Here is a 13653-nt window from a genome sequence, read left to right as displayed (position 1 = left end):
GAGCCCTCGGAATTCAGGCAAAGCAACTTATCTTCCTTATCGCACTCAGGATTCTTAATTAAAGTTATTATTTTCCCTTGGATGGCGCACCGTCATGGCTCTTTATTCCTTATTCACTTCGTACATACTTCAATTTTCGCGGCTCTGTTATCTTGCTCCTTTGGCATTGACCCTTTTTTTTTTTTTTTTTTGCCCCCCCCCCCAACCCCCCTTGCAAGTAAAGCATTGCGTTTCCCCCCATTCATTTTTAATCCCGCAGAAGTACCTCGTTTTTGCCTTGTCGAGTGAGGATTACTGCATGGTATGCGGGCGAGGGATTTCACATTTTCATGTCTCCAACCGAGCAATACCTAAACCGACTGTAAACACCAAGTCAAAATCCATTTATAAAGCCCCATTATGAAAAACCTGAGGGTTATGCTTGAGGTTAGCAGCGCTATTATTTAACGCTCTGATCATTCCACTGCCGCTGAGAATGACATACCTTTGTTCACAGCGACAATAGATTGGCGCAATATATAGTTAGTGAATTTAGATTATAACCAATCATCTATAACTGTAGAACAGTATGGATCGTGAATTCTATTCTAGGTCTTCACACAGTTGGACATTGACATGCAAATGACCATCTATCGAGAATTAGTGTTACCTTTATGAAGAGATTCCACATTTTTGCGGTATAAGTCTGTTGATTATAAATTAACCGTAGGGGACAGTATGATATACGACAGGCAGGAAATGAACTTTAATTATCTATACTTTTATGGGCAACTATGACCATTAAAACTGTTATGAATGAACACGAGTCTTTGAGATTAGTTTAACCTTATCGCGATGGGTAATTAATTCGATTTTAGTATCACATTCAGTAAGTGTAAATACTCGTAGGATGTTGTAGGAATTTTTTTTTCAACAAGTTTTAGGAAACGAAATTTAATTCTTGATACGCAATTAGAATTTTAGTCTCTCTCCTCTCCTCTCCTCCTCTCCTCTCTCTCTCTCTCTCTCTCTCTCTCTCTCTCTATCTCTCTCACTATATATATATATATATATATATATATATATATATATCTGATAATATATATATATATTATATAGATATATATATATATATATATATGTATCTTATATATATATATCTATATATATATATATATATATCTATATATATAATAATATACTAATAAATATACATGTCGTTAATCCGTTATCATATAGGCGAAAGGACATGATAGACCAAATGGTTAACAAGAAGACTTTATAGGGGCTCATTCGAATATAAATAGAACATTAGGATATTTTTATATATATATATATATATAATATATATATATATATATATAATATTATACATATATATATATAATATATATGTATATGCTATGGTTTGCGTCGTTGTGTATATGTATGTATATCTATTGATCCCATTGTATCAGAAAGAGAATAAAGAAAGAAAGATTCGCAACACAGTGTTTGAATTAGAAGTTAAGATAGCAGAGGAATAGGCAAGTGAAACAAGAAAATCGCTACACATTTTACGAGATAGAATTTTTTTTGTATCACTTGTGTTTTTTAAAACCAATCCAATAAAGCTCAGGTTTTAGTCCACTGAAAATTGCATGCACTCATAAATTCCATTGGGTCGAACGCAGCCGTAGATATGCAAGCATATTGCCTGGCCATTCTTACGTTCCAACACGAACATTCGGTAGGTTGCTTTTAATCAACATTAGTATGGGAACTAAAGTATATTCATGAATTAGTAGCGTATACGGAACTGTTGTTATTCTTATTTAGAAAAAATATCTTATCTGGTTAGAGCGAGATTATTATCAGCTAAAAAATTCCCCTTCGGTACATATATGAAAATATATAAATTACGAGGTAGTGCAAATTTAGATATTAAAGGACATTTGTAACTCGAATGAGATATATATATATATATATATATATATATATAATATATATATATATATATATATATATATATATATATAGTATGTATATATATATATATATATATATATATATATATATATATATATATATATATATATATACACACATATATATATATAATCATAAATCTAGCTTCCTTTTATTTGCACAACGATTAAACACATCTGACTTAATCAAAAGGAAGGCCTGATGAGATTTTAGTTCATGATCAGAATTTACGGCTTAGGGCCGAGATTTGACTTCAGGGTAAACATAAGGGAAACTGTAAGGCTCAAATTTAAAGGGAATATATTTCAATTTAGTTACTCGACGTATTCACGGGTGCCATAAGGGCGCTAGGACTCTCAAGGTCCAACTTATTTCTGAAAGAACAGTTGCTTGTTGCACTGGGGTCACGTGATCGGATTGCCGACACGTGATGTGGAATCTAAGCGCAGTAAAGGGGTTCTCTGAGCGTTGAAGGATAAGGAATTCTACCTCTCACAGCAGGGATGAAGGCGATATGATACCTGCAACAAGGTATTGCTTTATAACCAAATGTACGAACACACAAAGGGTATGATCAAGTGCGGCGATTCCGCCAAATCTTCAGACTTGCTTAATAGAAATCTTATGTTCCAGAATTCCCTCAAAGAGCAAGAAGTGACTGAATTACTTCACAGAAAGTAACTGTATCAAATGGGAGGGTGTGAAACACAGACACTGACTTACGTTATCTCCCTTAGTAAATTCTATTAGCAACTGCTAGTACCGCAAATAAATCCCATTTAAGGGAACCAAAGCGCTTGAATTATATTAGCTTGAATTATATTAGGGGACACAGCTGTGGGGGAATGATAAAGGTATAGCTATGATCGTTCACACAGGCGCAGAAAAAATACATTAAAAGAGACAAAAGTGACTCCCGACTACACCCGTACATTACCATCTCTGATTGCATGTCTCCGCTTATAAGGGGCGCTGATGAATGCCGTCAAGGTAGGGTCTCGCTTGCAGCCATGTGCAAACACAAGGAACAAGGCAGCTCAGCAGATGAAGTGCTGCTGCTTTCACTGGGAATGGGGTGCGTCTGAGAGTGCTCCTCTCTTGGAGACCTTTTTATTAACTAGGTATGTCCCGCCCCGGCCGGGTTGCTTGATTAATTCTCGGCTTTTGGAGCTGAAACGGCAGTTCAAATTCTGGAAAGACGGGCAGATGGCAGGCAGGCGAAGAGAGAGAGGCGCAGGTCGGAGAGAGACAGAGAAGAGAGTAACCTTATGCCACTCATTTACCAAATTCACGTTACTGAGTGGCAAAACCGAAAAGATATATATTAAGTTACATATTATATATATATATATATATATATATATATATATATATATATATATATATATATATATATATATATATAGAGAGAGAGAGATGAGAGAGACGAGAGAGAGAGACGAGAGAGAGAGATGAGAGAGAGAGAGAGTACCCTTCTCCTCAAAACTATTATAATAAGGCACTCGAAGAACTTTCTTCTCTGTATCGCCAACTTTCTAATATTGAAATGAATGTTAGACTAACTTCACAGTACAATTTCTTTTGTAATTCGTTTCGATATCCAAACATATAAAATCATAAATCATGAAAGCTCTTGAAAATAAATATCCACTAGTATTTCCTTCTCAGCTGAACTCTTGAAAAACAAAAACTGAATATAGAATTTATATAAATCTTATTGTAAACCTTATTTTTATAGCCAATCAGGTATTTCGCATTTCATAAGCTTCTAAAATTAAATAAAATATTCTGATCTACTTTCATTTCCAAGATTATATTCATACTAGGTATATTGAATCTATCCTGAACACGCATGTCATTTTATGTCTAATCCTTCATGGAAGGTTTCTGTTTGTGTCATCAAGATAAACTTGACATGGCGTGAGATGCAGTTTGTCTGAGAAGATGTTTATTTGAGAAAATTCTCGGCATAAGAAAAAGTTGAAGAATGAGGAGGAAGAAAGGAGGCGAAAACGAAAAAGTAAAACGTAGGAAGTTTTTAGATCAACAATGTTGTTCTTTCCTTTGACGCAGTGAGAAAGAAAATTCAAGGTATCTTTTATTAACACTTCAGCAAATGGTCTGAGCTGGTATTTTTTCAACTTGTTCTTAGTATACTAAATAAATGGCGTGAGCGACAATTTCAGTTTGGACAACTTTCACCTTGGTACATAAAAATATAAGTTTCTGTTCTCCATTAATTTGCTAGATAGGTAAACCAAGTAATTTTAATGTGTAACTAATAAAAAAAAAAAAAAAAGTAGAAAATGCGCAATGGTTTCTTCGGAAAATGGACTTTTCTGCACAGCATATAATACTGTATGAGAGCAGCCCATGAAACTCTCATCCGGGCGTGGTGGCCTGTGTTTTATCCAGGTATTACTGTGGTGAATGTCCCTTTTATCCAGGTATTACTGTGGTGACCTTTCCCTTTAATCCAGGTATCACTGTGGTGGACTGTCCTTTGATCAAGGTAATACTGGAGTGACTGTCCCTTTTATCCAAATATTAATGTGGTTACTGTTCATTTGATCTAGGTATTACTGTGGTGACTGTCCCTTTTATCCAGGTATTACTGTGAAGATTATCCCTTTTATTCGGGTATTGTCTCTAGTATATATATATATATATATATAATATATATATATATATATATATATATATATATATATATATATATATATATATATATATATATATATTTATGTGTATAATATATATATATATATTATATAAAGATATATATATATATATATATATATATATATATATATATATATATATATATATATATATATATATATATATATATATACTATATATATATATACTTATATATTATATATATATATATATATATATATATATATATATATATACATATACAGTATATGTGTATGCAGAAACAAAATATTTTGCTTAAAGTATAAAAACTTTGCTCAAGAATTTTCCAGACTAGACATCGGTTTCTTCGTAAAGTGAAAAACTTCACTTTTTGTTGGTTTCGAAGATTTCGGGGTCCACATCAGAACAAGAAGAACGTACTAACTTGGGAAATGGGAAATAAAACCGAACGACAGAAATTACTGGTCACCAACGGAAGTTTTTGCGAAACACCGACTTCAATGAAATACTTTACATGAACCGAATATACAGGTGTCATAAAACATGTTTCATAATTTCTGTGAAGCCAAAAACAAGAAAGGCTGCCAAGAAAAAACTCATCTCGGAAGAAAAATGTGTTCATGAGCGTCACCCTTGAAGATGGCAGATCCTTGTCGTAGAATTTAATGTCCCTAGAGAAAATATATATGAATGGCCAAATTATATGATACCAACTAAGTTTTAACTAATCCAGGAAAATTCATTCTAATTTTTTTGAGAGATTTTTTCTATAATTGTAATAGGTTCTGGCATGTATTTGAGTAGTTTCATCTTTGCTATGCCAGGAAGGTGTTTGTTATGTAATTGAAGCTTTGAATCAGGATTACCAATTAATAGTTCATGACATAATCATTGGGGTTGTATTTGATGTCTGTTTCACTTGCAATTTCCTAAGATAAGAGGATAAGATCCAGTAACAAAACAGTTTTCAGGCTACAATTTCATAAAGCCTTTTCGTTACCGCTTGATTCATGTCCTATATGGGCAGTACACATTTTTCATCCTTTTGAAACTGAAACACCCAATCATGGAGACAAGTTTGTTCTGTAAAAAATGCTACAAATTTCCTGATATAAAAATTATCTTGAGTTTACTATAAGTATCCGCCGGTGACCTGGCTCAGGTTTCAACCTTGCTTATGACTGGCAAAAGTATTTGAATTGGAGCCTCTGGCAGTGATGAGCAGCATGTACTTCATACAATCACGATGAGTTTCACTGATGTTTGAACCAGATATTTGCCATCATCTAATCAAAACAAGTAAAAAAGGCTCCGTAGTTTTTTCTGCGCAATGATTTTCTGTCCGGTAGTGGCCTCAGACTTGGCCATAGAACTCTTACCGGCGGCCCATGAAACTCAAAAACTGTCTGGTGGTCTCCTATGTTGTTGATAACTATAGTGCTGCCAGAAGTACGATTATGGCTAACTTTGACCTTAAATAAAATAAAAACTACTGAGGTTAGAGGGCTGTCATTTGGTATGTTGATGGTTGGAGGGTGGATGAGCAGCATACCAATTTGCAACCCATTAGCCTCAATAGTTGTTAAGATCTGAGGGCGGACGGACAGAGAAAGCCAGCACAATAGTTTTGTTATACAGAAAACTAAAAAGGTTAAAAGGCCACCGGATATCTTGAAACCTCATGAGGATATTCTTTGATAAATTTTGTCTCTGAAATTGTGTAGTATAAATATATTGATTCTAATTCAGATAAGAGATGTAATTCAGATTTAATACTCGTCGAAATAACAAGGAGAAAGAGTCATAGAATAAGTATTTTGTCTGTGTTTCGTAAATGCATTGGGTATGATGAGCATAATGGTAAGTTTATGGAACACAAAGGATAATAGCCAGATAAAATTTAATCCTAAAAGACAGAGCTGTGGTGAGGTCATTTACAAACGACAAGATACATGAAGATCGGGATTTGGGGTGGGGGGGGGGGGGGTGGAATTTGTAATTAAATCAGCGATCAGAAAACGCCTAGGATTGCCTTGATATACCATGGCATAGTTAATTAGTGGACGCGGTAATTTATCAGTGTACAGCACCCCAGACCGGGTAAACTTTGAAGTCGTCAAAATAAAATAAAAAATTAAGATCTCATCACAGGAAAGAGGAAGATATGCAAATGCACATGGTGTAAGAAATAATTCTAAAAAAAAATACCCTACCTTCCATGAGAAGTTGAAAATGACAATTGACAACTCATTGTGGGGCCTCTTTACAAGACGGTCGTAAATTTTACGAAGTTATACATGATTTTTCTTATAAGTATATTTACTATTTTTAGTAAAATTATAATTACGGATCACACATTATCAAAACAGATAAGAAATAAAATTAGTAACAAATTCTCAGGATTTTTGTTGAAAAAATATTTACGTAAATTTACTGAGAACAAAGATGCAGTAGCTTTTTTGGCTTTATGTATGTATTTTCTAATATTTCCTTGCACTTTTCTTTGCAAAATTACATTTATAACTGACATACTATCATAAAAGATAAGAGCTAAAACCAACAGCAACCCCATGGTATATTTATGAGCAAATTTACAAAAAGACATCATGTGAGACAGAGAAGGCAGAACATCCTTCCTTGAAGTCAAGACCAAAACCAAGCCCTGAGCCGCCCAGTCTCTCATCTTCTCCAGTCTAAAAGTTGCCATTATTGAATTTACGGGCTATAGAAGTAGTGGCACCTCTTTCCCGCCAGATTACCTGCAAATCGAAGGCTCGTAATACTGCTTCGCCCCAGGATCAATCCTTCCATCACCCACAGCCTCTTATTACTACTCCTGAGAGCCTATCCGTCCATTAAGGGTTAAGACTAAAGGCAAAATTAATAGATGTTAAAGTTGAAGTTAGCAAAGAATGTTTCAAATATGCTTCCATTGCACAGTTTGTCAACTACATTTCCATCGATCTCATAATCCACCAAGATGGTTGAAGAAGTGAACAAAAATATTTCGGTGAGTTCTTTTTATTATTTATTATTATTTCTTTTATCTTTATTATTTTGTCAACATCCCCAAACGTAATTGTGGCTAATGAAATTAAAACGATGTGCAAGCTAAGTAATGAAATGCCGAGACAAAATTTACTGTGCATTTTAAATAAGAAATGAAGAATAAAAAATACTGACTTAAATATCCATAAAGAAAGACGATTTACTTTCCATACCGAGAGACAGCATTCGTTTGATTAAAGCCTTTGCATATTCAAGTGGTATTCGAAAAGGCACAGAGGAAAACTTTTCGAAAAATATTGCACTTTCTCTTTTCGGGGGTAAAATAGTCCTGATTTGTGCATCATAAAATATATTTCGACACTTTAATCGATTTTACTAAGCTTGTGCGCCAGTGGCAGGATATTTTGATTTTATCTGTAATAATAATACAACCAAATTATATATATATATATTTTATATATATCTTTATATAAAATATATATATATATATATATATATAGATATATTGTATATATAAAAATAATATATATATTATATATATATATATATCTATATATATATATATATCATATATATATCTATATATCATCATATATAATATATATATATTTATCTATATATATATATGTATATAGTATATATATATATATATCAGATATATAGTATATATATATATATATCTATACATTGTATATATATCTACCATATTATATTATATATATATATCATAATATAATATATCTATATAATATATATATATATATATATACTATATTATATTTATACATATACCATATATATATATATAGATATATATACTATATATCTATATATATATATATATATCTTATAATCTATATCTCTAATATATATATATATATATATATATATATATATATATATATATATATACTATATATATATATATATATATATCTATATATATACATATATATATATATAATATATATCTATATATATATCATATATATCATTATATATATATATATATATATATATAACATTCTTGAATAGAATGGGCTTTCTCACTGTTAACCAGCTTTTTTATTTTTTGAAATTGCTTCATATTTTCTAATATTTTTTCTTTACTTCATTGTTCAGGTTACTAATGGACACATAGTGGGGTTCTTCCATTTACTCCAGTATTTTACACGCGACAGCTGTTTCGTCAACCTATACGTATTGACGTTTTCAAGCGTACTGATACAAATATGAGCCTACATGCGTTTTGTGACGTCATGAGGACTGAAAGGTAGTACAATTGCCAGATACCTAGTTTTAAGTATTTACAAAAGACTATAGTGGAATATAAAATAAGACAAATAAATAAATATGTTAACAACAGATATTTATATAAAAAAGTTGAAAGTAAGTTATTATATACACATTATACATATATATTAATTTTACATATATGTTTAATTCACTGAAAGTCAGTGTGCGCTCCTCCGCGTCCGTCGGTGGGGGTTTTTGTCCCACGCGGTTGAAGGTCTGCCTCCTACACGAGGGCAAGGAAACGGTCTGCCTCACGTTGGATGTTAAGGCTGGGACGTTGCATTGCGATGCTGACTACTTCTGATATCAATAAACGATTGTAGTTGCCTTCCTTGTGTATTATTTTGGTGTTTGTGAGAAGTTCTTGTAATGATGGTTTTTTATTGTGGGTATACCACAAAGTGCTGATGAATGGCTCCTTGGTTTCTGTGGGCCTGCATGCGACGTTTGAGTGTGGTGGTTTGTGTGTCCGATATAGCATTTTCGGGGGGACTGACATTGCTCGTCAGCACAGACAAATTTGTATACTATATCAGATTTAACCTCTTTCTCCGTCGATGGGGCGTACTATTTTTCATTACCAAAGAGGCTGTAAGGTTTGGTTTGCAGTAAATCCTTGCTGTTTATTTTGTTATATGGCGCTAGGGGGTGGTTCCTCTTCGCACTATACCAAGAATGGCTTTCCTTTCATCTTCGTGGTGTTTGTTGTATGGTATCTGATGGAGAGTTCTCTCTCCAGGAAAGTAAATTCCTACAGCAGCATATTCGCTGGTAATAGCTTTTAAAATATGCCAATCAAAATTGTCAACGACAATTAACTCGTTTACACATTAGCATTAGCTATAACTCCAACGGCACTGGAAAACTACTTTGCTCCTTGCAACAGAGTCTGAGTTAAGTTATTTCATATTACAATGCATCGTGAAACAATGAAGAAGATATCATTAAGAAAGATATTTTGCGATTGGCCTGGCGATAAAACGAAACTGATAAGATGGGGCTTGTTCACTCTGGTGTTAAACTAGAAAAGAACTTGAAAGTCTCTCTCTCTCTCATCTCTCTCTCTCTCTTCTTTCTCTCTCTCTCTCTCTCTCATAATTTTTTTGTCTTTATCTCTGTCCTATTATTAATATTTTTTCTCTGCCTCTGTCTTTCTATCTTTTACTAAATACGAACTTGTTACATTGGTGATAATATCTTTATATTTTCAGATAGTGTTAGTATTTTAAGAAAATCAAATATAGCAGTAATTTGCAAGTGAGCTGAAAATTTTGCTAATTTGCTGCTATCAATACTGGGTTTGAGTGTAAAATGCGCAGCTTAGGAAATATGCGAATTGAAGGAGAATAAAAGTGCTTAGGAAGTCAGTATTCAAATTAGCGTTTCCTATAGATTATCGTATCAAAATGCGCGACTGTCCACAAGATCAATAAAAAAAACTCTCATGATAGCTACTTTAGCTATCATGACATTTCTATCAAAATAGGTGTAGCTAGTAACTTGTTCTTAAGAGCCTTACGAATTTGTTCCCCAGAATTCCTGGAAAAGAATTTGAACTAATTCGCAAGCAACTTTCGTCTTTAAAATATCCTGACCATATAATGAGAAGCAATTCACAAAGCTAACGTAATTTTCTACCGACCCCCTAAAGACAAGACCCAGAGATACACCCAACAATAAAATAATAATTCCCCACCTGGACACGATTAAGAGAATAACCAACCCCCTCGGAAAATCGAACCCTTTTGTATTTACTTACCCAAACACCTTAGCCAAATCCCTGATTAACGTCCAACAAAAGACATCTCCAAAGGACTCTGGGGTATACGAAATCCCATGCCAGGACTGTGACCAATCTTACATCGGATTTACAGGTAAATCCCTTCCCCCCAGAGATTAATACAACACAAACGGTCAGTTAGGTATGGACAACAGAACTCGGCTATTTTCAACCATATAAATGAACATAAACCATAGAATAAACTGGAATTTGTCACGTGTAATTTATAGCAGCAACTGCCGGTACAAGAGTCAAATGATGGAATCGGCCTTAATAAAAGAGAGGCAGGTAATGAACATCTCAAAAGGAGGATGGATTTCGGACACGATCGACAACGTCTTCATTCAACCAACCCTTAAGAAGATTAGAGGAAGATTATCAGCGGGGGTGACTTAAAATGGCTTGTTTGTGATGGACCTCTTGGTATAAATACCACCTTTTCTGTGAACTTTTCTCATTCATCTACCTGAAGAGGGAGACAGCAGTCTCTGAAATATAGTACTTTTTCTCTATTTTTGGTGTTTTTATGGGCTCCTTTTATTAGATGGAACTCTGTTGTTACAGAACATTTATACCAGTCATACTATATATATAATATTATATATATATATATATATATATATATATATATATATATATATATATATATATATATATATATATATATATATATATATATATATATATATACGACGGGCTAGGTTCAAATGTATAGCTCGTTTTTACAATTTCTAAGCTTAACTGTATTACTACGTTATTGCACAGAGCGTTTTATCTCTCTTCAGACTGGCTCTCTTTTCATATTGATGTTGAATTCCTTAAAAAATATTTCAGAATAATTGCTGCCCCCACCTTTTATTTGAGAAATATTTGTAAAAATTCGTGAATACAAAATTTCAGCCAAAAATTCCTGCACCTACAGTCCTGAACCTGATTGTTATGTTTCTTTGCCTTTTACGAATGATGACAAATTCTTAAGTACATTAAAGCAGATTTTAAAGAAATACTTTTAATGTCTTAATCCCAAACTCGTTCTTAGGAATCCAAAACAATCGGGTCTCTTTTTAGATATAAAGAGACTGTATCATACCTCACGAGTTTTTTGGAGTGTAGGTGTATATATATATATATATATATATATATATATATATATATATATATATATATATATATATATATATATATGAAAAGAAAGTTTGTTATATATTTTGCGAAGCTTACTATGAGATTCAGAGCCTTTGTCCCGGTGTTTTACCAGAATAACTTTTTTTCTGTGCATTTAACAAAGAGAATACTTAGTCATAGTATACTTTAAATCCCTACCTGATTTTGACAACCTTCTTTATTTACTTTTATATTTAAAAAATAAAAGTATATGGAACAGTGCAGGAACACCCACTAATGTATTGGATTCAAAGCTATACATGACGCAAACAATTATGACGTCACGACTTCTCCCACAAGGTGATGACGACAAACAGATGTCTTTGAAATTCTGAATGAACATTCGTACCTTGTCAAGGCTTCAAGAATGTGGGTATGATAAGTCATTGCCCCCTATGGTTGCAGGACAGTTTTGTGATTCGATTTGCACAATTGTTAAGAAGTGAGGAGGCTAGATGCAAACCCTATGTAAGCTTGAAGAGGTAAATGGATAATAGGGCTCTATTTGTGTAAGGGGTACACCCGGACATCCAAGGCTACCAAGTTTTCGTCATTTGTTAACTTCCATAAGATGCAAAAAGATAATTATATATGTTCTATAAAGCAATAGTTGTTGATTTCTTGGTAAAATATACTTGTGGAACAACATTATAACTTGCTTTGAAAAAAAAAAACCAAAAAAAAAAAAAAATGTAACTTGTTATAATACATCACTGAATGACCTCTGTAGGTCCCAGTGCTTGGCTTGAAGTATGATTTTATAATTCAATCTAATCCAATGCAATTGTTATCTATTACAGTGATCGTCACTATCATATTAGGAAAAATATCAAAGGAGTTACGACGAATGCCAACGTTTTCTTCACTTTGTTAATTGATTTTTAATTATATAATTTTTCAATGGAGAAATAGTGATAGAAAGTTATTTCTAGGATTACTTGTGTAAACTCTTTTCTTCAAGGATTCTAGCACTCGACCTGATGGCATAAATCACATATACTACTACTACTACTACCACTAACAAAGTGTAAACAAGGAGTATTGGTTGTATTTCATTGTTGCCAGAGGTTGAGGCTTTTTCACGAATAGTCAATTATCCATCAAGAAGGAGGCAAGTTAATGACGTCATAAGTTACGTCAGTATATCTTCGAAAGACATTCCTCTGAGTTTGCTGGCGATGTCTACAAGAAGTCGGTGTTGCTCTTATATTTACCAGAATTTTGCAATTTTTCTTAATACAGAATACAGTAAAAAAAAAATTAGGTACTGATATAATATACCCTGTGACAAAGTGTCTTCTTCGTCAGGTACGTTGATAAAATTTTATTCCGGATAAACACCGGGACACCGGCTTTGAATCTGATATATGGTAGGCGTTTTCATGTTTTAAAAACTTCATGGCCTACTAAAAACTTTATCTTTTTATTTTTCTATCGAATATAGTATTTCCAATGAATAACAAACCTTTACTTTCACTGACCGAAGCTCATTAAGTGTTTATTCTTGTTAAGTGGGTTATGTACAGGTAGGTAGATTTGTACTGTGAACGTAGATAATATTTGCTAATTTCCCCTGTCAACGATAATTACCTCAACGGTAATTCGGCTGAATACAATTCTGAAAATAACCCACAAAACGTCAATTGATCTTTGTCTTAACTATAGCATTCAACAGTGGACGCTTCAAAAGACCTCCTCACAATAAGACCAACTCTTATTACCCGAAAGATCCATGAAATCTAAAGAGTTTAACTTGTTTGGTAATAATATCCGACTCTCTTTTATTAAAATCT

Source organism: Macrobrachium nipponense, chromosome 16 (genome assembly GCF_015104395.2).
Source record: "Macrobrachium nipponense isolate FS-2020 chromosome 16, ASM1510439v2, whole genome shotgun sequence".
In the NCBI taxonomy this organism is placed as follows: Eukaryota; Metazoa; Arthropoda; class Malacostraca; order Decapoda; family Palaemonidae; genus Macrobrachium; species Macrobrachium nipponense.
This window is presented reverse-complemented; position numbering follows the sequence as displayed.